Here is a 27664-nt window from a genome sequence, read left to right on the forward strand (position 1 = left end):
TCTGCAGCAGGACAATGATCCTAAACACACCAGCAAGTCCACCACCGAATGGCTGAAGAAAAACAAAATGAAGACTTTGGAGTGGCCTAGCCAAAGTCCTGACCTGAATCCTATTGAGATGTTGTGGTATGACCTTAAAAAGGCCGTTCATGCTCGAAAACCCTCTAATGTAACTGAATTAGGACAATTCTGCAAAGATGAGTGGGCCAAAATTCCTCCAGGACGCTGTAAAAGCCTCATTGCACGTTATCGCAAACGCTTGGCTGCAGTTGTTGCTGCTAAGGGTGGCCCAACCAGTTATTAGGTTTAGGGGGCAATCACTTTTTCACACAGGGCCATGATGGTTTGGATTTTTTTTCACCTTTAATAATAAACACCTTCATTTACAAATTGCATTTTGTGTTTACTTGTGTTGTCCTTGACTATTGTTTAAATTGGTTTGATGTTCCGAAACACTTAAGTGTGATAAACATGCAAAGGAACAGGAAATGAGGAAGGGGGCAAACACTTTTTCACACCACTGTATAGCAAGTCTGTGGCAGAGACTTGGTCTGATTGAAACACCCTGTTGGCTGCTAGGCCTGGTGAGAAACGGACTATCCGATAAGGGTGAGGATCCAGCTGTTAAAGGCTATTCTCTGGATTTCCTGATGTGAGAGACTTTTCCTATTTGACTTAGCACTAAGAGTACCTGGGCTTTCCTACCTAAACCCTCTAACCCTATGTTGAGAGACTGTGTTCATTAACTAATATTAACTATTTTTGCAAAAAAAAAAAAAAGTGGATCTGGCGCCATTCTCTACAGTTCTTGGGCCATCTACCTCGGGAAACCCCTAGACACACATGAGGTGAAGAAGGTAATGGTAAGCCCAATTAAATCAGCCGCTCTTTCGGGAGTCAGTGCTACATGTGGGGGCTCGAGTCTGGGATTTGCCGTTACCCCTCGCAATAAAAGAACTGTGTACTTGGCTACTATCGGGTAGAGGGTTACATTTTTGGATTATGCAATTTTGGGAACAAAAATGATTGACATCCACTGTTGGCGTGAAAACTCTGGGCGGAGTTGTAAAAAGCCTGTGAGTTGTGTGACCAGAGGAGCCAGTGGGAGGAGTCTTGCCTCTCTCTTTGCCCTGCAAGAGGCACCGCGTGAGAGTGTTGCGGAAGAGAGAGGAGGAAGCTTGTGCGTTGGATTGAAAGCAAAGCTAAAGAAAATGTTTGGCGTTCCAGGAGCATCACCTGCCATGGGACCCAGGATGCCAGCTGCGGGTATCCCTGCGGGTGTGAGGCTTCCAGGGACTTTGATAACTGACACGGGGATTCGCCTGATACCTCAAGGGCGTTTCCTGTTGTACACCTCGGGAGACATTGAGGCCCTTGGGATGTTGTGCGGGAGGTGCGCAGGACTGGCCACAAGTCCCCGACCATTCGCCCGCTGTACGGGTTGGTGAGAATATATATTCTGTGTGGAGCAGCCTGTTGTGCCTCCAAGGGTGTACCGCATGGACTAGGCCATGGGCGTGGTCACTGAGGAGTCTGCTGCTTATACTCCCTTAGTGAGGACTACAACAGCCGTGATGCCTGTCGCGGTCAGTACTCCGGACGGAGATGTGACCACCACTACCGTAACTACTACTACTACTGCCATCGTCAGAGGAATTACTCCAGAGGTTATGGATACAGCATTGTCTACTGTGACTGCCACAACCGTGCCTGCCTTGGAAAAGGTGGGGTAATCCAAGTCTTCCAGCGGCCGCTGTCGAGGACACTTCATGAGTTCGATTGAACCTGATTCATTTTCCTATAGCAGCGAGCAAGAGAGCGGCGATAATGTTGCCACACTAATGAAACCTGCATGCCTTCGGTGGCATACCAGGCCCTTAGGTCCAGTAGGGATTTTAAGGGGAATCCCCTACGCCGGAAAAAAACAGCGTGGGGTCCCCCCAAAAACCACACCAGACCCCTATCCGAGCATGCAGCCCGGCCGGTCAGGAAAGGGGATGGGGACGCGCGAGCTCCCCTCCTCCTGAGCTGTACCAGGCCACTTGCCCTCAACATGGGGGCCGTTGGTTGTCGGGGTCTGCGGGCGGGGGGCTTATTGGAATCCAGGAGCCCCTTTTAAGCAGGGGCCCCCAGATACCGTCCCCCCACCCTATTTAAATGAGTATTGGGGTACCATGTACCCCTACCCATTCACCTGGTGGAAAAAAAGTAAATAAAACACAACACACAAGGCTAAAAAATAGTTTATTGCACAGCTCCGGTGGTCTTCCGTCTTGGGGGGTCTTCTCGTCGCCGCCCGGGGGTCTTCTTCCGACTTCGGGGGTCTTGTCCCCTTCTTCGGTTCTTCTTGCCGGGCCTCCGCTAGTAAAAGAGCTAAAGGAAGAAAGCGGAGGCCCGGCAAGAAGAACTAAAGAGGGGGACAAGCCCCCCGAAGTTAGAAGAAGGGGCGGCGGCGACAGAAGACGGGGCCTCCGCTAGTAAAAGAGCTAAAGGAAGAAAGCGGAGGCCCGACAAGAAGAACCAAAGAGGGGGACAAGCCCCTTGAAGTTGGAAGAAGGGGCAGCGGCGACAGAAGACGGGGTCTCTGCTAGTAAAAGAGCTAAAGGAAGAAAGCGGAGCCCCGGTCTTCTGTCGCCGCCGCCCCTTCTTCCAACTTCGGGGGTCTTGTCCCCCTCTTTGTTTCTTCTTGCCGGACCTCCGCTTTCTTCCTTTAGCTCTTTTACTAGCGGAGGCCTCGTCTTCTGTCGCCGCCGCCCCTTCTTCCGACTTCGGGGGTCTTGTCCCCCTCTTCAGTTCTTCTTGCCAGGCGCTTGTTCTTCCAGTTCTTTTACTAGCGGTGGCCCGGTCTTCTGCCGCCGCCGACCTTCCGTTCTTCTTCTCTTGAGATGTTGACTCAACGCTCTCTTTGGCCGCAATGCCAGAGACGCGGGGTGCGGCGACTTATATAGGGACAAGGGGCGGGGTCACCGGTTGATGTCACATGGTGACCCCACCCCCTTATTATGTCACAGTCCTGGAGGATACTGGGACTGTGACCTAATAAGGGATCAGGGTCACCATGTGACCCCGACCCTTGTCCCTATATAAGTCGCCACAAGACCCCCGAAGTCGGAAGAAGACCCCCGGGCGGTGGCGAGAAGACTCCCCAAGACGGAAGACCACTGAAGCTGTGCAATAAACTATTTTTAACCCTTGTGTGTTGTGTTTTATTTACTTTTTTTCCACCAGGTGAATGGGTAGGGGTACATGGTACCCCAATACTCATTCACATAGGGTGGGGGGCCGGTATCTGGGGGCCCCCTCTTAAAAGGGGCTCCCGGATTCTAATAAGCCCCCCCGCCCGCAGACCCAGACAACCAATAGCCAGGGTTGTCGGGAAGAGGCCCTTGTCCTCATCAACATGGGGACAACGTGCTTTGGGGTGGGGAGGCTGCAATATCTATAGTGACACAATATCGCAGTCACCTACTGTACCTAGAATAATAAGTGAAGCGCACTGCAATTCCTCTCCCTAAATTATTCAACCTAAACAAAACAATATGGTGACTAGGGATGAGCTTTATGTTTGGGTCGAACATGAGTTCGACTCAAACATCGGGTGTTCGCCTGTTCGTTGAAAAATGAACATTATGGGGCGTTCGTGGCAAATTCGAGCGCCGTGTAATGTCCCATAATACTCTGCTAGATCGCAGTGCATTGCTGTATGATGATTGGCCAAAGCATGCACCATGACCTGCATGCTTTGGCCAATACCAGCACCCTCAGCTAAGAGAGCCATAATTGATCAAAGGCAGGGTGCTTTTGGCCAATTATGGCTAAGTCCATGTCCCACACTATATAAGGCTGCCTGCACGGCGGCCCTGTGTAGTGTGTTGTTGACGTGGATGGAGAGAGAGTGCGATTTAGATTCAGTATATATATATATATATATATATATATATATATATATATACACACACACACTGCATCCAGTGTAGCTATAGCTGACTGCAGGCCATTCCTGGTGTACTTTTTCTAATATACTTCAGGCAGACAGGTTATTCAGTTAGATATATATATATATATACACACATACACACACAGTCCTTCTCGTGTATATATACATATATATATATATATATATACACACACACACACACACACACACACACACACACACACACTGCATCCAGTGTAGCCAAGCCTATATCTAACTGCAGGTTACTCCTGGTGTACTGGTTTTAATATACGTCAGGTGGTGTACACAGTGCCGTGCACCCATAGTGCAGTTGCTACTACTTTTCTGGCACAATACAGTGCACCCATAGTTGTTATTTCACTTCTGGTGGGGTACACTGCCAGAAAAGTAGTAGCAACTGCACTATGGGTGCACGGTACTGTGTACACCACCAGAAGTGTAATAACAGCTATGGGTACTGCAGGCCATTCCATTACTTTTTCTAATATACTTCAGGCAGTGTACACAGTACCATGCACCCATAGTGCAGTTGCTACTACTTTTCTGGTGGTGTACACAGTACACAATACAGTGCACCCATAGTTGTTATTATACTTCTGGTGGTGTACACAGTACCTTGCACCCATAGTGCAGTTGCTACTACTTTTCTGGTGGCGTACACAGTACACAATACATTGCATCCATAGTTGCTATTACACTTCTGGTGGTGTACACAGTACTGTGCACCCCTAGTGCAGTTGCTACTACTTTTCTGGTGGTGTACACAGTACACAATACAGTGCACCCATAGTTGTTATTACACTTCTGGTGGTGTACACAGTACTGTGCACCCATAGTGCAGTTGCTACTACTTTTCTGGTGGTGTACACAGTACACAATACAGTGCACCCATAGTTATTATTACACTTCTGGTAGTGTACACAGTACCGTGCACTCATAGTGCAGCTGCTACTACTTTTCTGGCGGTGTACACAGTACACAATACAGTGCACCCATAGTTATTATTAATCTTCTGGTAGTTTACACAGTACCGTTCACTCATAGTGCAGCTGCTACTACTTTTCTGGCGGTGTACACAGTACACAATACCGTGCACCCATAGTGCAGTTGCTACTACTTTTCTGGTGGTGTACACAGTACACAATACAGTGCACCCATATTTGTTATTATACTTCTGGTGGTGTACACAATACCATGCACCCCTAGTGCAGTTGCTACTACTTTTCTGGTGGTGTACACAGTACACAATACAGTGCACCCATAGTTGCTATTAGACTTCTGGTGGCGTACACAGTACCGTGCATCCATAGTGCAGTTGCTACTACTTTTCTGGTGGTGTGCACAGTATACAATACAGTGTAGTGTGGTTTTGCTGAACAAAATTTACAGCATGTCCGGAAGGCCATCAAGGAGAAGCAGACATTCACAGGCCACTAAAAGAGGGCAGACAGGCTCTGTGTCTACAGTCAACAGTGCTGGTCGTGCATCCTCAGCATGTGGCCATGGGGCACGTTTGTCCTTTTTTTCTGCAGCTGGCCATGTTATTGAGCCACAACATGCAGAAGAGTTGGTGGAATAGATAACAAAGCCGTCCTCATCCTCCTCATACTCTGTCACCCAGGCTCAGAGTAGTTTGCGTGCCAATACAGCTGCCAAAACGACCTATTCCATCTGCTGTCAACAGTCAACAGTCACTCCTTCCCTAGCCCCACCATCATGCACGGAGGAGCCCCCTGAACTATTCGACCACAGTGTCTGGTACATACTGCAGGAGGATGTGCAGTGATTTGAAGGCTTCAATGATGGTACCCAGGTTGAGGAAGGGAGTAACGTGAGCCTAGAGAGAGGGGGTGCCCAAGAAGGACAAGAAGCTGGCAGTCATGTTCCCCCAGCTGAAGCATACTGCCAAGTTTTCTCCAGTTCTGAGGAGGGAGGGGATGATGAGGTCACTGACTCTACTTGGATGTCTGATAGAAGAGAGAAGGAGGAGGCACATCACCAAACGAGGCAGAATGCCCTCCAGGGGGCAGATTAAGGGCAGCCACCCTATTGCATCACACCGCAGAGATAAACAGGTACAGGGAGCTGCTGTCTCCCCGCATATTTTTAAAAAAGTTCTTTGGTGTGGGCCTTTTTTTAATACGTTTGGGCACCACATTCTTGACCAGACATATGACGACCTCCCATGCAGTCCGCTGGCAACAGCACTTAACCATTTCAGCCCCGGAGTTGCTTTAACTGACAATTGCGCGGTCGTGCAACGTGGCTCCAAAACAAAATTGACGTCCTTTTTTTCCCACAAATAGAGCTTTCTTTTGGTGGTATTTTATAACCTCTGCAGTTTTAATTTTTTTATTTTATTAATAATTTTTTTTTACTAGTAATGGCGGCCATCAGTGATTTTTATTATGACTGTGACATTATGGCAGACACATCGGACAATTTTGACACATTTTTGGGACCATTGGCATTAATACAGCGATCAATGCTATATAATTGCATTGATTACTGTAAAAATATCACTGGCAGTAAAGGGGTTAACCACTAATGGGCATGGAGGAGTTAAGTGTGTCCCAGGGGAGTGTTTCTAACTGTCTGGGGGATGTGTGTGACATGACACTGATTGCTTCTCTTGATGACAGGGAGTAGGCGATCAGTGTCCTGTCATTAGGCAGACCGGGGAGATGCTGTTTACATCGGCATCTCCCCGGTCTTGAGCTCCGTGACACGATCGCGGGTATTCTTGTGGCAATCGCGGGTCACACGGGCACTGCCACGGAGCTCACAGCAGGCACGCGCTTGGCAGGAAATTCAAAGTAATGTACGGGTATGTTATTTTGAACAGCCATGCCATTCTGCCGAAGTATATTTGCTGACAGCAGTCGGCAAGTCGTTAAAAGACCCACATCAAAGAACAGGGCAGACCTTTCCTTGCTCCTTATCAGCTGGGATTTCCAACCCCACTATACCTCCAGTCCTCTGAGAAATCTGCGCTGAGAGGAATGAAGGTATAGAAATAGGTGTCCCAAGTACTTGCGGCCAATCTGCTAGCGGTACACTAACATCCGATTTTATCAGGCAGATTTCCCTACCCCAGTTGCTAAACCGTCAAAAGAAATTCGGTCCCAACCATCCACATGCTCAGCGTCTGAATGCTAGCTTGGCCAAATTGCTAGAACTGCAACTGCTGCCTTTTCAGCTGGTAGACTCGGCCCCCTTTTGTGAATTTGTGGAATGTGCGGTACCTCAGTGGCAGGTTCTCAAACTCCATTTCTTTTCACGGAAGGCCATTTCAGCTCTCTACCAGCATGTGGAAGGCAATGTTTTGGCCTCGTTGGACAGGGCGTTTAGCAGCAATATGCATATTACCACTGACTCATGGACCAGCAGGCATGGACAGGGATGTTACCTTTCTTTCACGGCGCACTGGGTAACTCTTCTGGCAGCTGGGAAGTATGCAGGACAGGGTTCAGTATTGTTGGAGCTTGTTCCGCAACAATGCCTCCAAAATGCTAGTGGTGATTCTGCCGCAGCTCTCTCCTCCACCCCTCCTCTTCTTCTTCCTCTATGGCCTCTTCCTCTGCAGATTTGTCCTCTGAACCAGCGGTGCTCCATAGGCGTTCAAGGGGCTATGCAAGCAGTCAGGCAAAAATATGCTATGTGGTGCTTGAGTTCGTCTGCTTAGGAGACAGGAACCACACTGGTGCAGAGATTCTGTCTGCTTTACAGGGGCAGGCTCAGAGTTGATTGATGCCACGCCAGCTTCAGTCAGGAATAGCTGTGTGCGACAATGGCACCAACCGCCTCTCTGCCCTCCGACAGGGACACTTGAACCATGTTCCCTGTTTGGCTCACAACCTGAATTTGGTGGTGCAGCGGTTTTTGAGCAGGTACCCGGGATTACAGGATCTCCTGAGGCAGGCCAGGAAAGTCTGTGGTCATTTCCACCAGTCATATAATGCCAGTGCTTGGCTGGCTGACCTTCAAAGGGAATGCAACCTGCCCAAGAACTGCTTCATTTGTGACATGTCCACCAGGTGGAACTCAACGTTGGTAATGCTGCAACGGCTGCACACGCAGCAGAGGGCCATCAATGAGTACCAGTGTGAGTATGGCACCAGGACAGTGCCAGGGGAGCTTGGCTTTTTTTCGCCATGCCAGTGGCTACTGATCAAGGATGCATGCACTGTCCTGTCACCATTTGAGGAGGCCACGAGGATGGTAAGCGGTGACAGTGCATGCATCAGTGATACTGTCCCTCTTGTCTTCCTGTTGGAGCACACACTTTGTGGAATAATGGACAGGGCACTCTAGGCAGAACAGTGGGAGGAAGAGAAGGACTTCCTTACCTCTCAATGCCCCCTTTATCCAGATAGTATTCCTGCAGGCCCGCCGATCACACAGGAAGAAGAAGAGGAGGAGGATTGTGTCAGCATGGAGATGGAGGATAACACATCAGCAGCAGTCTTCAAGGAATCGTTTTCAGTCCCCAGAAACCCATGGAGTTGTACGTGGCTGGGAGGAAATGGTTGCAGATCGAGTGATCCTTAGTGACCCAGAGGATTCAGGATCTAATGCCTCTGCAAACTTATGCTGCATGGCCTCCCTGACCCAGCAAAGCCTGCAAAAGGACCCTAGGATTCGTGGTATCAAGGAGAGGGATCACTACTGTCTGGCAACCCTTCTTGATTCACATTACAAGGGTAAGGTTGCAGAACTTATCCAGCCTTCGCAGAGGGAGCAGAGGATGAAACATCTTCGGGAGGCCTTGCAGAAAGGTTTGTACAATGCGTTTCCAGAGCCTGGGAGGATACAATTTTCTGGTGCTGGACAACGTGTTGCTGAGGCTTCATTCAGTCACAGAAAGAGCAGTGGAGAAGGTGGCCAGCTGATCGATTCCTTCAGATAATTCTTCAGTCCTCAGCCCCAAAGTCTGATTGGTTCCAGCAACCATTACCAGCATCTGAATTACATGGTGCAGGAATATCTAGGGGCAAGATCAGACTTGAAGACCTTTCCGACAGAACATCCACTGGGTTACTGGGTCTTGAGGATGGACCACTGGCCAGAGTTTTCTCAATATGCAATTGAGCTACTGGCCTGTCCTGCATCCAGCGTTCTTTCTGAATGCACATTCAGGGCTGCTGGAGGCTGTGTAACTGATTACAGAGTGCACCTGTCCACAGACTCTGTTGTTCGTCTCACATTCATAAAAATTAATCAGTCTTGGATCACCAGCGACCAAGCACCTGATGCTGATGTAACCAATTGATTTTTCTATGGATGTGGGATCCCTTGAAGACTGCCTATGCTGAGTGACTATCCTAGTATGCTGAGTGACTATCCTATTCCTCCTCAATCTTCATGATGATAGATTCTAAGAATATTTTTGGTTCAGGGCACCACCACCACCACCAAGGGCCCAATTTTTCTGCCCCTGTTTAACAGGGGCATGCAATTACAATTCTTGATATAATATTTCACAGCAGGAAAAATGTGAGGGCTTACAGTAATCTGGTAGCACCAACGTCTAAGGCCCAATTTAGGCGGTCCCCTATTTTCAAACATCCGACTTACAAACAACTCCTACTTACAAATGAAGGGAGACAACAGGAAGTGAGAGGAAATCTACCCCTAGGAAGGGAAATTCTCTTCTGTAAGAGTTAATATGGGAAAAAGATGACACAACTGAAGCTTTATCACCAATCCTTGTTTCCCTAATAACCCCAAATTTTCCAAATCCAATTGTCACTGGGACAGAAAGTGAGGTAAAATCTTCTGAAAAGGGGCACAGACAGCAAAACAAATGTTACAGGGGTGATAACCCTTCCCCATGTTATCCAAAAAGCTTAAAAATAGATTTTTTGGCTGGAGCTACACTTAAAAAATGTACCTGTTCCAAATTACAAACAGATTCAACTTAAGAACAAACCTACAGTCCCTATCTTGTTTGTAACCCGGTCACCGCCTATATACTGCTGTTCAGAGTATATAGGGCCTTGGGGCCCCACACCTTTTCTTTTTTAATTTGGGTGCAGGGTTCCCCTTAATATCCATACCAGACCCAAAGGGCCTGGTAATAGGCTGCGGGGGGGCATGCCGTTTTTATCAATTATTTTCATCTATATTTCCAGGACCCGACAATACAATACATTACAGCCGCAAGCAGTTTTAAATTACTCTTATTCATTTAGAAATGTCATTTTGCTGCAGGGACTGTTCTAAACACAGGAAATATGCGCCACTTTACAGGCATACTATAGTTGCCCCCCAGGCACGATACTTAAAGGAATATTTCACTTTTATTGTTTCACTTTCAGCATTATTAAAATCACTGCTCCCGAAAAAACATCAGTTTTTAAAACTTTTTTTTGCTTTGATACATGTCCCCTGGGGCAGGACCCGGGTCCCCAAACACTTTTTATGACAATAACTTGCATATTAGCCTATTAGCACTTTTGATTTTTCACGTTTGGGTCCCATAGACTTTAACTGTGTTCGCACAAACCTTTTGTCAGTTCGCATGTTCTGCCGCGAACCGAACCAGGGGTTAGGCTCATCCCTAATGGTGACGTCATTGTGTTGGCTGGAGTTAGGAACCAATCTTGCTGAGGTTTTTTTCTATAGTAAAGAAAGCACTTTTATCCTTTCTGCCATGTGAATTTATTTTTTTATTTTTTTAATAATATAGTGGGTTGCGGTCTACATTTTCTTGCTTTTTCTTTTCTATCTACTGTATATGAAGAGTGTCCCTAGATGCAAGCTGTGATATAGCTTTATACTAAAAAGCAAGTTTGACTTCCTTTTTGTTAGTGGAGTACATCAAACCAGGTGAGAGGACACCCAGAGAGGAGCTTTGGTGGTGGGCACATTGGTGCAATTTTTATTGGGTATAAAGTGTGAATTCTTTATGCACATGGAAGAAATGTGATGCACTTTCTGAAGATTGTTGTCACATGAAGAGTTGATGGTATATAGGACTTATTATAATTTTGGACAATTTGCACATTTTCTTTGGGCTATACAGGCCTTTTTTTTCAGGAATAATGTGCCGGAACGGAGTTCCGTCAAATCCGGCAATAGCCCTTTACCGCTGTTCTCTGCTGTCCACTTTAACATACAGAAACTAAGCTTCCATGTGTACAGGTGACAGCCCTTCCTGCCCTGCAGTATCCCTATGAGAGCAGAGGAGGAATGGGCGGGGGGTGTGCACAGCTTCTCTAGTGTTCCATCTGCAGCTTCTTTTAAAGCTTCCGGTGCAGACTGCATACACTCAGTAAGTTGTACTGCTCTTCAGCAGCAGCCCTCTCCTCTCTTCTGACCGGTGCAGCATGCAGTACTTAACTATGAATCTTGTAAATTGCGAACACTTGAGCCTTGCACTCCATACATAGCAAACTTCCTTGTGCCCTCTACATAACACAATCCTGAACTCTGCACCCTGTACATAGCGCACCCCTGAGCCCTGTGCCCTGTATGTAACACACTTTTGAGCCTCAGAGAGTTCTTTGCCATAAGGTGCCATGCTGAACTTGAAGTGACCAGTATGAGAGAGAGAAAGTGATACCACCAAATTTAACACACCTGCTCCCCATCCACACCTGAGACCTTGTAACACTAATGAGTCACATCACATCGGGGAGGGAAAATGGCTAACAACTCACTTTTTTTGACAGCGGTTTAGATATTAATAGCTGTGTGTTGAGTTATTTTGAGGGGACAGCAAATTTACACTGTTATACAAGCTGCACACTCACTACTTTACATTGCAGCAAAGTGACATTTCTTCAGTGTTGTCACATGTCACATGAAAAGTTATAAAATATTTACAAAAATGTGAGGGGTGTATTCACTTTTGTGAGATACTGTGTGTGTGTGTGTGTGTGTGTGTGTGTGTGTGTGTGTGTGTGTGTGTGTGTGTGTGTGTGTGTGTGTGTGTGTGTGTGTGTGTGTGTGTGTGTGTGTGTGTGTGTATATATATATATATAATGTTAAATATGTAAAAATAATAACAAACAATACTTAACCACTTGCTTACTGGGCACTTAAACCCCCCTCCTGCCCAGACCAATTTTCAGCTTTCAGCGCTGATGCACTTTAAATGCGCGGGCATACAACACTGTACCCAAATGAAATTTTTTATCATTTTTTTACCACAAATAGAGCTTTCTTTTGGTGGTATTTAATTACAGCTGGGAGTTTTATTTTTTGCTAAATAAAAAAAAAACATGCAAAAAAAAAAAAAAAAAAAAAAAATCATGTTTAATAGTTTGTTATAAAATTTTGCAAACAGGTAATTTTTCTCCTTCATTGAAGTGCGCTGATGAGGCGGCACTGATAGGCTGCACTGTTGGGCACTGATAGGCATACTTAAGGCGGCACTAATAGGCACAGATAAGATGGCACCGATAGGCACAGATAAGGCAGTACTGATGGGCACAGATAAGGTGGCACTGATGGGCAAAGATGGTCACAGATAAGATGGCACGGATGGGTGGCACGGATGGGTGGCACTAAGGGGCACTGATAGGTACCACTGATAGATGGGACTGATTGGCACTGATAGGTGGCACTGATAGGTGGCTCTGATAGGTGGCACTGCTGGGCACTGGTAGATGACACTGATGGGCACGGATATGTGGCACTGGGGTGCAGCACCGTTGTTGAGGCAGATTGTGGGCACTGATTGGTGGCACTGTGGGCACTGATGTGTGGCAATGTGGGCACTGATGTGTGGCACTGTGGGCACTGCTGGGTGGCACTATGGGCACTGATGGGTGGCACTGACGGGGGGCACTTATTTATTCCTAAGGTGGCACTGGCAGGGGGCAGGTGGGCACTGGTAAGCTGGCCTGAGGGGTCTGGTATGGATATTTAGGGGGAAGCCCACGTCAAATTTTTTTTTTAATTTAACGCAGGGTTCCCCTTAATATCCATACCAGACCTGAAGGGCTTGGTAATTGAATTTGGGGGACCCCCACGCTTTTTTATTTATTTATTTATTTATTTTTATCAATGACTTTCAATGAGTGTTCTCTGTATTACGGAGCCGACAATTCATAATAGCTGCGAGTGATTTTAAAGGACTTTTTTCCTGCATAAATGACACTTTGTGCAGGGACAGTTCTAAGCACCAGAAACATGTGCCCCTTCACAGGCATACTATAGACACCCCCCCCCCCCCCCCCTACGAAAATTTAAAGGAATATTACACTTTTATTGTTTCACTTTAATCATTATTAAAATCATTGCTCCCGAAAAAACGGCCGTTTTTAAAACTTTTTTTTGCATTGATACATGTCCCTTGGGGCAGGACCCAGGTCCCCAAACACTTTTTAGGACAGTAACTTGCAAATTAGCCTTTAAAATTAGCACTTTTTGAACGTTGGAGTCCCATAGACTTTAATAGGGTTCTAAAGTTCACACGAAGTATGCTATATACTAGCTCCGTCGAATCTTCTTTATACATACGACAGACACCATAAGCCTTCAAAGACAGATTCGACCGTAATTCATGTGGATTTTCGGACGAATGCAATTTTTGAATGAAAAACGAAATAAATAAAAACAAATTTCGGGAGTAGCTAAATAAATTAATTTTTCGGATGAAAACAAAATTCCGAAACAAAATATTTTACTCTGCACATGTCTACTGGTATGTCACCTAGCACATGCTTATTAGCGTACCTCCTGAGGCATGCAAAGTCGCAATCTCGTGACTGATGTGTCAGGTGGACACAGTGGATTACGGTGCTTGGTACCCAGCGGCTGGTATCATGTGACCGTTATGATTGGTCATAGCAATCACATGATTACAATGTCAATAAAACAGATAGGAAGCCAGTACATCAGGATTTGATAAATTTTCAAATGTGTATACCATGGTTTATAGACTCTTATGCTGCGTGCACACTATCAGATTTTCTGACTGGAAATGTGTGATGACAGGCTGTTGGCAGAAAATGCGACCATTTGTACACTCCATCGGACAATTGTTGGATTTTCCGCAGACAAATGTTGGATGGCAGGTCTTAAAATTTTACGCAGACAAAAGTCCAAAGTACAAACACGCAAGCAAGGACAAGCCAAAAAGCGGTCGGTCTTGTAAACTAGCGTTCGTAATGGAGAATTAACATTCGTGACATGGCAAATTATGAAATCTATAAATGTAGTGCGCATTCTCTTCTTCTTTAATGGGATAATAATGAAGCTGCTTTGCTGGTGATACTGATGGAGTTATTGCAAACAAATTTTCAAAGGCTTTTTCTTTTCTAGTGATATCAAGAATAATATTATTATGCTTTCTTTTTTTTTCTTTGGGCAAGTTACCACAACACCATTATCCCGTAGTTTATAAGATCAAAGATACAACTATGTTGGTGTCACATGTCAGTTTTACATTGTATTTTTTTAAATGTAACTGCCTACTACCAAACTGTCATTTGAAGTAAAACACATAGCCAAGTATTATTCTCCACAATTTTTTTATTGTGCATTAAAAAAAGAGAACAAATACAATTAGACATGCTATCTGCCAATAGAACTTAACCAAAAAGAGCATTCTATGCATCCAAAAATATAGAAAATATAACAAATCAAATCATTATTATTCAATCAAAAAATAAAATAAAAGCCTCATGCATATGTCTTGCTTCTTAATTTAGGAAGTCAACAATGCCAAGAGTTGGTGAAAGCAGGGGTTCGTCATCCAGAGATAATTCCGAAAATCATCTGGATTAGTCTCCGGGAGCTCCGACAGCAAAGGCATATGACATAATTGGTCACAATTAATAAAGCAACCAATTTATGGTCCAAGAACTTCTCCTCCTCCTGTTCCTGGACTGGACTTGGGTCAAAGCAATAACTCCAAGGCCAATAATAAATAACTCATTAACTTCTCTGATTCTGCAACATGTCTGGTTGATGAACGGCCATTCAGAAACGAATTGAAAAGCACGAAATAAAAAGAGCAAACTGAAAAGCGATAAATGAAAAGCGTGAAATGAAAAGTGTGTATCAACACTCACCAATCTTCTACTAACATGAATTTAGAAGAAGGAGGCCAAAAAGGTGGCGCTAAACATCTGAAAAACCATGTAGTACATCACTACGTTCTTGTTTGTTAGCCGACAATTCCTTGCCATTTTGCATGCAAGACAAAATCCTGGCACACACCTACGGACAAAAGTCTGAGGTTTTGTTTGCGGAAAATCCGATTGTGTGTACGAGGCTTTACTTTCACACAAACTAAACAATATACACTGATTTTGGTTATTGTAACCAAAGAAATGTAGTAGAATACATTTTGGTATAAATGTATGGAGAAGGATTATTTGTTAATTTGAAATTTGAAATTTTATAATACACATTCTCACAATCCAGAAACCTGACCCCGATGTGCCAATTGGCCGTCACATGGCCATGGTACACCCTGAGTCTCTTCCAAGGGTCCTCTTTCTAGCACTGGATATGGTGCATTTTCACCCAAGAGGAGGTAACTTTAATAAGCGCCTCCTCCAGTGCGAACTCAGATGGATCTTTAATTTATAGGCGACTCAATCGCCTGGCTTGAATGAGGCATTCAACTTTAAATCCTTTCTCCCAGGATTTATATCAGGGGGGGGGGGGGGGGGGTGAGTTGAATCTGTAAGGATTCCTCCCTTTTTTTTTTATGTCGTTTTTTATGTCATTATTATTTTTTTTGTAAACATGCTGCTTGTTACTTATCCTTTTTGCCTACTGGGTGGCTTTACACCCTGTGTCTTCCCGGCCTGTGCCCCTTTCGCTGACACCCAGCGGGTAAGCCCCCCCGATGCAGGCTGAGCAGATAACAGAGTATCCGTCTATGCTTTGGCCTATATGCACTAGGGGGGGGGGGGGCTTTTTGATGTGTCTCCACTACGGTAGCTGCGCCATGCACCACTGCGTCAGAAAGGTGTCAAGTGCTGACCAATCATCAGCTTATGCATAGCTGATGCTGTGCTTCTAAGCAATGCCCTGTGTGTTATGATCAGCTGTCTGTGCATTTGGCTGTTCTCATTACTCCACAGCTGATCGGTGGCATGATTAGAACCACCTCCCCCTTACTCTCTTTTGCAGATGATTGGTGGATGCCAGGACACAGCTGGTATATATGTGCTGACTCACACTTGGTGGTGTCAGTTTGCCGGCTGATGTCCCAAAATCCACACATCTCTGTGAATTTAAAGGTAACACTCGGGATATTTTATTACTACCATCCTCACTACCTTCTTTTTCTTCATACAAAATATACTGGGGAATGTTTAAACATGTGGCAGACCCCCTGGTATTGGATCTGCAACACTATACACTATATATTTATATAGTTGTGCATTTAGGGATTCATTTATTTAACAAAAAGAATTTATCGTGCAACCAGCATGTACTGTGTCGTCTGTATTATTGTTTTTACCGTTTCCAATGAGGCTGATATGTGAGTAGCTTTGAGGTGAAAATTGTTTTCTAATGGATTGTGCGTTTTTTTTTCTGATATTGCTGTATATCATAATGCTGCCACTATTATACAATTTGTCATATTTACATTACATAATAAACCTCCCTGAAGAAGGAAAACACACAACAATGGAATAATTTCTGAAACATGTTGGGTTTATGGTTGAATATCCAATCTGCTGACCTTACTGTTGTGGATGGCACTTTGGAATTGCAAGCTTGGGTTAATTTTTGATACTTTATATATGTCTACTCATTGCTGTATTATTGCAATTTATGATTGTTGGATATTTGTATGCTATATGCACTGTTTACTTTTTTATTTTTATTGTGTATATTAATAAAGTTTGCAGTAAATATGCCTTTTAATTAACTATCTGATTTATATATACTCCTTATTCTGCCATATAAAAAGTCCAAAGGTGCATCTCCCAAATGCAATTGTTGCATATTTTCTATAACTAAATGTTATAATAGAAATGAAGAAAAACATGTTTTGTTTTCAAAATGTTCTTTTTTTTTTCCGTTTTATATAGCAAAAAAAATAAAAAATACAACAAAAATACCCAGTGATGAATACCACCAAAAAGCTCCATTTGTGTGAAGAAATTTATATAAATTGAATTTGTATACAGGGAAGGGGTTAACACTAGGGGGCGATCAAGGGGTTAAATGTGTTCCCTGGGAGGGGTTTATAACTGTGGAGGGATGGTAATGACTGGAGGAGGAGAGAGATTGCTGTTCCTACACTAGGAACTACACTAGAAATAGCAGATCTTTCTCTCCTCCCCTGTCAGTTTAGGGATCTGTCTGTTTACATTGACAGATGCCCGTTATGGCTCTCTGTGGAGTGATCATAGATGTCCGCTGGCCATGCACATCGGTTCCGGCGCCCCGCCTCTCACAGCTCTTAAAGCAGCCGACATACACCTACAGCAGGTTTTGTGCAGCCGGTCCAACCAGCCCCGTATAATGACAGCTGTTGGTCGGCAACAGGTTAAATTGGCACAGTGCTAATAGCACAAAATGCCCTAGTCATGAAGGGGGAAAAAACCTTCCAGTGGTCAAGTGAAATATCAATAGTTAATAAAATATATGCAAACAAAAAAACCCAGCAGGGAATAGTTGAAAATAGGAGAATAAGGAGTTAATTAGGGATGATTAGCGTAAGCTAAGGGTTAAACAGAGAACATGTTAAAAAAAAACAGGTATCAGGTTGCTTTAAATGTCATAATTTGCAGATCTAAGTTCACCCCTTTGTTCTGCAGATGAATGAACAGAAAGATACAAAAGTAACAATACAGTATGAATATATCTTTGTATATTCGCATCTGAGCAGTGTTATATATAAACATGATTCAGACTTCTTGTTGCATGACCCATGTATTATATATTATGATACATTATATATACCTACTATTCAGTATCTGTATTTAATTTATTGGATTGATTAGCAACTCTTTATGGGTATACAGATTTTCCCCGCAGGGACAGTGACAATGAATAACATTTTAGGTATCCTAGACCATTTCAAACACATATCCATGCCTCATTTAAAGTCCCACAATCCACTTTCATTTTCTTTTATCAATATAGGGATGGAGGCATGCTTATGTTGCATTGGGGTCCAAACGGGTCACGTGCTTTTTATGATTCAGACTTTTTGTCAGCTACAGCTGCAGACACCTTCTCTTAGTATACAGTAGTGTTGGAATTGATTAACCAAAAGGAGACAATTCTTGTATACTGGGAGGGAGGGTCCCAGGGGCAGGGCAGAGAGACTGACTGGATCAGGGGCAGATCCAGAGTCTAGTCTCGGGAGGGGCACTGCCAGAAAATTTGTTTTTTGCGGGCAATTTATCGGGAAAATGGCTGGTTTTGGTGTTTATTTAAAGAAAGGAAGAAAAACAAACCTTTACAACCCCTTTAATTCATGAAAATATGCATGTAACAAGGTAAAAAACAGTAGTTAATGGTAGTAATTGGTATCCTAAAAAAATTCATAAACATGCACACCCCACTTCAACGAGAGACAAGGGAGGAGGGGGGGTAAACCTGTGGTGCATATCGCAGTTCCCAAAACAGATGAGAACTGGACAAGCTGACAGCTCAGACCAAAACACTACCAACAAACACAGCATAAGAACAATAATCTAATATATTGGGTGGAAATAAATGGGCTTGTACATCCTATTTAAAGTCATATCTCTTGCATGTAATGGTAGAGGAGAGGAAGAAGGGTGAACCAAATGTGTACATAATGTGCATGCTACTAATATAGAGTAACTTAGCATAATGTGCTTCCATCCCTAATATTACATTGACCTCTGACAGATAGCAGTTTCTTATGGGAACTATATCTTATGGGAACTATTATATTTCAAATCTATATCACGTGCTTTCTCCTGAAGAGTGGTAATTACCCAGCCATGAAACGCGTCAAGATAACTAGAAGCCGTGTTTAAATCCAATATGTGTATATACATGAATTATGCAAATATTAATTTTCAATTATGTGGTTCTAGGATTTCATATGCAACAAATCACAAGGTTTTTCTCCAATTTCATCTGATGTGGAATAGAGAGCTTGGAGGTTACATACATATAATCATTTTCAACTGTACCATAATATCATCAAAATATGTGCATGTGTATATTTATACATTTTAATAGGATATCAATTACTACCATGAACTACTGTTTTTAGCTTGTTACATACAGATTTTCATGAATTAATAAATATATTTATATACATTTACTGTTGTATTCCTTGCAGCTGCATGCTTCAATTAATGTACCTCTTTCTGTTCTCTCCCCCTCTTCCTTCATAGACAGGGATGGAGGCATATGACTGTACCAGGTCATTGCCTCATCAAGTCCCAAAAAATTATATTTTTCTCTTTGACCATTAGACAGCTACTGACAATGTAACATCTGCCCATGCATGATGGAGTTGCATATACCTGGCACTAGTGGTGTAACTAGAACCCTCAGGGCCCTGGTGCAAGAAACCATAAGGGCCCCTCTGAAGCCTGGCCAGAGCCCTTCCCTCTGAGCTTGGTAGTGGAACGCTAGGGCCCAGCCGCAAGTTTGACATTTGTGGCCCTAGTAGTTCTGCCAGGAAAATTTAGGGGGACTCCCACATCAATTTTTTTTTTGAATTTGACACGGGGTTCCCCTTAATATCCATACCAGACCTGAAGGGCCTGGTAATTGAATTTGGGGGAACCCCACCTTTATTTATTTATTTATTATTTTTTATCAATGACTTTCAATGAGTGTTCTCTGTATTATGGAAGCTGACAATTCATTATAGCCACGACAAAGTGTCATTTCTGCAGGAAAAAAGTCCTTTAAAATGACACTTTGTGCAGGGACAGTTCTAAGCACGGGAAACATGCGCCCCTTCACAGGCATATTATAGACACCCCCCAGGTACAAAATTTAAAGGAATATTACACCTTTATTGTTTCACTTTAATCATTATTAAAATCAGTGCACCCAAAAAAAAAACGCAGTTTTTAAAACTTTTTTTTGCATTGATGCCCAGGTCCCCAAACACTTTTTAGGACAGTTACTTGCATATTAGCCTTTAAAATTAGCACTTTAGATTTTGAACGTCCCATAGACTTTAATAGGGTTCTAAAGTTCACACGAAGTATGCTATATACTAGCTCAGTCGGATCTTCTTTATACATTCGACAGACACCATAAGCCTTCAAAGACAGATTCGGCCGTAATTCTTGTGGATTTTTGGACGAATGCAATTTTTGAACGAAAAACTAAATAAATAAAAACTAATTTCGAGAGTAACTAAATAGATTTATTTTTCGGACGAAAACGAAATTCCGAAACAAAATATTTTACTCTGCACATGTCTACATGTCGGTGCCTCTCCATTGCTGGCGAACCCTATCAGTACCCCAGAACCTGAGTAGGGAGGGGTACTTGTTGTGCATAAACCTAAAATGGTTGGATACACTGTTGTGTTTGAACCCTTTTTTTACAGTATCTCACAAAAGTGAGTAGACACCTCATATTTTTGTATTTTTTATATATTTTCATGTAACAACACTGAAGAAATGGCACTTTGTAAAGTAGTGAGTGTACAGCTTGTATAACAGTGTAAATTTGCTATCACCTCAAAATAACTCAACACACAGCCATTAATGTCTAAATCACTGGCAACAAAAGTGAGTACAGCCCTAAGTGAAAATGTGCAAATTGGGCCCAAAGTGTCAACATCATGTGTGGCCATCATTACTTTCCAGCACTGCCTTAACCTCATAGAGTTCACCAGAGCTTCACAGGTTGCCACTAGAGTCCTCTTCTACTCCTCCATGACCACATCACGGAGCTGTTGGATGTTAGAGACCTTACTGTCCTCCACCTTCCATTTGAGGATGACCCATAGATTCTTAATAGGGTTTAGGTCTGGAGACATGCTTGGCCAGTCCATCACCTTTACCCTCAGCTTCTTTAGCAAGGCAGTGGTTGTCTTAGAGGTGAGTTTGGGGTTGTTATGTTGGAATACTGCCCTTGGGCCCAGTCTCCGAATGGAGGTGATAAAGCTCTGCTTCCGTGTGTCACAGTACATGTTGGCATTCATGGTTCCCTCAATGAACTGTAGCTCCCCAGTGCTGGCAGCACTAATGCAGCCCCAGACCATGACACTCCCACCACCATGCTTGACTGTAGGCAAGACACACTTGTCTTTGTACTCCTCGCCACACATGCTTGACACCACCTGAACCAAATAAGTTTATCTTGGTCTCATCACACCACAGTACATGGTTCTAGTAATCCATGTCCTTAGTCTGCTTGTGTTCTTGTGCATTATCTTTATAAGAGGCTTCCTTCTGAGATGACAGCCATGCGGACCAATTTGATGCAGTGTGCGACGTATGGTCTGAACACTGAAAGGCTGACCCCCCACCCCTTCAACCTCTGCTTTAATGCTGGCATGAATCTCATACCCAAAGACAACCACTCTATATGATGCTGAGCACATGCACTCAACTTCTTTGGTCGATCATGGCGAGGCCTGTTCTGAGTAGAACCTGTCCTGTTAAACCACTGTATGGTCTTGGCAATCTTCTTATAGCCTAGACCAGGAGTGTCCAAACTTTTTTAAAAGAGGGCCGGATTTGATGAAGTGAACAGGCGTGAGGCCCAACCATTTTGCTTGACATTCTTTAAACCATTAAAATTTGGTCTAAGAGTGCCTCTACTTTCAGCAGTAGAGATCTAAGTTACAGGTTCACGGGCTTGCCGGGGGGGGCGTGACCGGATGGTGATGGCGGCGGCGTGTGAGGAGTGAGTGTGAGAGAGATGTGTGCTCTCACTGCACGCTGACGGGAGCTGGTATCAGCGGCGCCTGTGACATCCCCGTTTGATCTCCCTAACGAGAAGGCTCTGGCTCGGTGTGCTGGGGAGACCTGTGGTGCCCAGCAGTGGTTGGTGACGGTCGGGAGAGGCAGAGTGTGGCGGAGCGGTGGGATCTTTTGAGCACCGGCGGTGTGTGGAGGAGGGTGAACGGAGGGGAGATCTCTCAGCTCAGCCCCTGAAGGTGAAATCCCGTGAGATCCGCTCGAGAGAGGAGCCACATCACTGAGACTGGGGAGGAGGCACAGCCACTTCCAGGTAAAAGCCAGCTAAACCCAGCGAAGAAATTTAAAGGCATAGATATATTATATATTGTTATGCAGTGACTGTGGAGAGACGTTTTATTTCAAGCCAGATCCCCCCCATCATTGCCCCGTTTGAGTTGATTTAAAGGAGAAATAAGAGGGGAGTTGTTGTGAACGTTGTATTATCCTTGGGGAAAGTGTTGCAGTAAGAAAGAAATATATAAATACATATACTGGAAAAAATAGCTCCTGCTGCTGCTTTCCCTTTAAGAAATTAGTTCAAATCAAATCCACTCATGTTTAAAGTTCTGGACCGACTGCGGAGTAGCTGAAGCCGACCTCTCCTCCTTTTTTTGCCTTGGCCTAGGGAAATTTACCCCCCTTCAAAAAACGTTAATTTTTTTTTTTTTTTTTTTTTCCCGGGGACACTTACGGATCTGAACGATGTCTGCAAGGAGGAGGGGGGAGGAGCATGTCAGGCAGGAAAATGTGGGGGCGCAATCTTTGAGATCTGCCAAAGAAAAAGATAAAGAAAAAGATCCCCAGTTCACTGCAACAACAGCTGGGATAGCTGCTGCGGCCAAGTTGGAAAAATATGCCCATGCTCATACTCCCGATAATACGCCAACCAAGGGGGGACAGGGGAGTCTAGTAAAACCTCCAACGGATAGAAAGAGTCAAGGGCAACTGTCACAAACAGGCGTAAAACAAATAAATAACAAAAATACGGGTGCAATTGGAAGATCAGAGTCAGATCCCATGCTGGTACACCCAATAAATGGTGAAGAAGAGCCGACGCTGAAGGAGGTCCTTGGGGCTGTTAACGTTTGCAAACAATCATTATTGGAGCTATGCGATCAAACAAGAAGTATTAAAGAAGAGCTGGCCTTTATACGGCAGGAACTTCAGTTAACGGTTGACAGATTAACAGCAGCAGAAGGTAGAATTTCTCAGATTGAAGATGAGGTGTATCCATTAAATCAAGAGGTCAAAGATTTAAAAATACAGATGGGCAAATATGAAGGGAAACTGGATGAATTGGAAAACAGACTCCGCAGGGACAATATAAGACTGGTAGGCCTCCCCGAGAAGTGTGAAGGCTCTGACACAGCTGAGTTTCTGGAAAAATGGCTTGTTGAAATGTTTGGCAGAGAGTCTTTCTCCCAACAATTTGCTATTGAAAGGGCACATAGAGTTCCGCCTAGAATTATGCATCGGGGGGGTCAGCCTAGATCTGTACTAATCAAATTTTTGAACTTCCGGGATAAGGTTGTTTTGCTTCGGAGGGCCAGGGAGATGGGGAGTGTCAGCTACAAGGGCGCTAAAATCTCGTTTTACTCTGACTTTTCCCCTGATTTGCAGAAGCGCAGAGCTGAGTTTATAGAAGTCAAGCGTAGACTCCAGAAATTGGACATTACATATGCTCTGCTCTATCCGTCAAGGTTACGGGTAGTAGCATTGGGAGAGACTTTATTTTTTGATACGCCGGCAAGGGTAGAAGCATGGATGCAGGAGAAGGGAGATCAGTTATTGAAGAAATGATGTGTTTTTCTTTTTTATATATGCATGTGTATGACCCCCTTTTCACTTCATTTATCCTTTCTTTTCTTTTTTTTCTTTTTTTTTTTTTTTCCCTTTCCCCTCCCTCTTTTATCGGGAGAGGGGAAGATTAGCGAAGGGGGGATGTAATGGGTGCACTGTAAATGAAGTAAGGGAAGATGATACACTAAAGTCAGGGTGCAGAGAATGACACACAATATAGTAAGAATTTATGCTTGAGGAAGGGGAGGGTCAAAAGGGGGGGTTGTTGAGTATTGGGGGGGAGTGGGAGGTGGGTGGGGATGGAAGCATGAGAGAAGGAGTGGGGAGGGGGGAGCATGAGGGTATGTGTGGGAGTGTAGTGGTCACGGTAAAAACCCCTAGGGGTAACCTAGATAGGTATGGAGAGGGTAGGGGGGAGGGAACAGGGAAGATGGAAGCATACAAAATTCAGGAAAAGGAAATAGGTAATACTTGCACAGTCATAGATGTTAATTTAAAAGTAATGAGTAAATACGGGGTAATGGTGTGTGTAGATAGAAGGTTTGGATCTCACGTTCACAAGAGGAAACTGAGAAGGGATGACACTAGGGAGTATAAAAGATGGTATAGCTTTATTAAAGTACTCACTAAGTGGGATTGCACTATTCTTTTTACATCCCCCCATTGCATTCGCCTCTTCGGCATGAACTATAGAGGGAGAAGCAGGGATTATTTCTGCTCAACGTCAGGGAATTCAAATGTTAATTTTGAGCCTTCAGGTTTTACTCTTTTCTCGCTCTTCTTTTTTCTTTTTCCACACTTCCTAGAGTTATGCAGTCCAGAGTTTTGAATATTGGCTCTTGGAATGTCCGAGGGCTGGGAGCCTCTGTAAAAAGAGCAGTAGTGTTCGACACCTTGGAAAAGTGTGGAGTAGGATTGATCTGCCTACAGGAGACACACCTAAGTAAAGAAACTATATTAAAAACTCAGAGTAGGAAATTTCAAGTCCAGTGCCATTCAGTCCACACCTCTTACTCGAGGGGAGTGGCCGTGTTGGTAAGGAGAGAGGTGGCGTTCTCCTGTCGGCAGATCAATATAGATAAAGAAGGGCGGTTTATCTTTTTACACTGTGTAATTGAAAATCAGGAGTATGTTTTTGCAAATGTTTACATTCCCCCCCCATTTAAAATGGAAGTTTTATATTATTTGATGGAATTTATAGCGGACAAATCGGGGATTCCTGTTATAGTAATGGGAGACTTTAATGAGGTTATAAATAAAAGCCAGGATAGGTTTCCACCAGGAATATATATGCAAACGGAGGCTGAAACCCGGCTGTCTCGATTTTTGCTGGAGGGGGGCCTGTCTGATATATGGAGAAAGCGTAACCCGGACCAGTTACAATATTCATGTTTCTCAAGCTCATACTCCTCACTCTCAAGGATAGATTTAGTCCTTGGGAATGAGGAGGCAAGCCGTGTAGTAAAGGAAATAGTTTATCAACCTAGAGGGGTGTCAGATCACTCGCTAGTGACAGTTTCGGTAAATCTAGGAGGGATAAAGCCCCCAAGAGTATGGAATATGAATCCAGTGTGGTTTGAGCTAATTGGGGACCCCGAGAGGGTGCTGTTCAGTGTGGCAGAGTTTGTGGAGTTTAACAGCGGGTCTGCAGAGATTGGAGTAATATGGGATGCATTGAAGGCCTATCTTAGGGGTATTCTTATCCAACAGGTAGCGAATGTTAAGAAAACATCTAATGAATGGGAGAATAGGGTTGAAAGGGATCTAGTAATAGCAGAGAGAGCCTATATAGAAAACCCCACCCCAGAGAAAAAAAAAACATGGTTAGAGAAACAACGGGAACACAAGGCAGTGGTTATTAGGAAAATAGAGAATAAAAAACTGTTCCAGAAACAAGTGGAATATGGGGAAGGGGAAAAAGTAGGAAAGATGTTGGCACAGATTGTAAGAAGTAACTCCTCGCCATCCACTGTCCCAGTAATAAGGACTGAGAAAGGAGAAATATCAGCACAGAGCTCAGTGATTACTGATACCTTTAGGGTATTCTATGCCAAACTGTATTCTTCACGGGGGACAGAGGTTGGCGAGGATATGGATAGGTTCTTTTCGAATATCAAAATGCCCTCCCTAACAAAGGAGGAGAATGAGATAATGGAAGCCCCATTAACAATTGAGGAAATCCAGTGCGCAGTAGCAGCAATGGCCAATAAGAAATCCCCAGGGCCAGATGGTCTTCCTTTGGAAACCTATAAATATTACAGTAAAATATTGCTTCCAGAGCTCCTGAAAGTATTTAACTGGGCAAAAAAAGAGGGGAGATTGCCAACTTCAATGACTGAGGCAACAATAATAGTCTTACACAAGGAGGGGAAGGACCCATTGGAAACACAGTCCTATCGACCCATTTCCCTTCTCTGTGCGGATGCTAAAATATTAGCCAAAGTATTAGCCATTAGATTGAATAAAATTATTTCCAGGCTGATACATCCCGACCAAACAGGTTTCATCCCGGGCAGAACTACAAGCACAAACATAAGAAGACTATATCTTAATATGCAGGTACCTATAGAGAATGATGGCAACAAGGCAATAATGGCTTTAGATGTAATCAAAGCCTTCGATAGTTTAGAATGGCCCTATATCTGGCGGGTACTGAGGGAATTTGGGTTTGGCCCTAATCTTATTGCATGGGTAAAAACTCTGTATAACGGCCCTAGTGCTAGAATTAGGGTCAATAATGAATATTCAGATAGGATTTTTTTAGAGAGGGGGACAAGACAGGGGTGCCCTTTGTCACCCCTGATCTTTGCCCTAGCAATAGAACCATTAGCTATTGCAATTAGATCCAGTAGGAATATGGTCGGTTTTCAAAGGAGGACGAGGGAAGAGAGGATAGCGCTATATGCGGACGATATTCTCCTCTTTCTGGGGGACACAGAGCAGTCCCTCAGACAAGGGATGAAACTTATTTCAGATTTCGGGAGGTTCTCTGGCCTGGAGATAAACTGGGAAAAATCAGTTCTTATGCCATTGGATAAAAGTAGGGCCCAAAGCCCAGGGACAGGCGCGCAGCTGGAAGTTGTGGAGCGCATGAAATACCTGGGGATACACATACAAAAAGATCCTAATAAATATATAAATGATAATTTGGTTCCATTAATAGCTAAATTCAAGAAGAAAATCGAAATCTGGAAAAGACTCCCATTATCGAATGCAGGGAGATGTAACTTGATTAAAATGGTATGGATGCCTCAGTTGTTGTATGTGTTACATAACTCTCCGATTTGGGTAGACATAATGTGGTTTAGGAAAATAGAGGTACTATTCCGAGAACTTATATGGAAAGGGGGAGTATCCAGGATAGCTCTACAAACCTTGCAATTACCTACAAGAAAAGGTGGAATGGCAGTTCCACATCCAAGGAGCTATTTTTTAGCTGCGCAATTACAACACCTGGACATGAGTGAGGAGATGGGTGGAGGAATTAATAAGGCCTTAATATTAACGGAGACACCCCATAAGAATATGGTAGAAGCTCTGGAGGCAAATTCATTTCCCAAAAAAAAAATACCCACAATAAAACTAGTAGTAAAGGTGTGGAAGGCAGTTAAGGCGATTAAAGGCCTGGGAGGCTTAACTCAGTACACCCCATTGTGGGACAACCGGAACCTGCAGGAAATGGAAGAAATAGGGGTATATAAAGACTGGGAAGTTAAAGGGATAGATAGGTTGGCCCAGTTATATACAGGGAAAATATTAAAAACATTTAGTGCTTTAAGATCAGAGTTTGATATACCCAAACAATCATTTTATAAATACCTTCAAATCAGACACGCCCTAGGGAAACAATTTAATAGGCAAGGTCCTGTGTGGAATAGCTCCCCTATTTTTACCAGATTAAAGGCCCCAGTGAGGACAAAAGGATTTATAGCGGATGTATATCCAGTTATATGTGAAGGAAGTATAGGAAGCCCAGAAGGGTTTAAATGCAGAAGGAAATGGGAGGAGGAGTTGGGAACATTCACGGATGAACAGTGGAGGAAAATATTGGAGGATGGTT

Source organism: Lithobates pipiens, unplaced genomic scaffold (genome assembly GCF_037356315.1).
Source record: "Lithobates pipiens isolate NorthernLeopardFrog02 unplaced genomic scaffold, aLitPip1_a1.2 Scaffold_22, whole genome shotgun sequence".
NCBI classification, from domain to species: domain Eukaryota; kingdom Metazoa; phylum Chordata; class Amphibia; order Anura; family Ranidae; genus Lithobates; species Lithobates pipiens.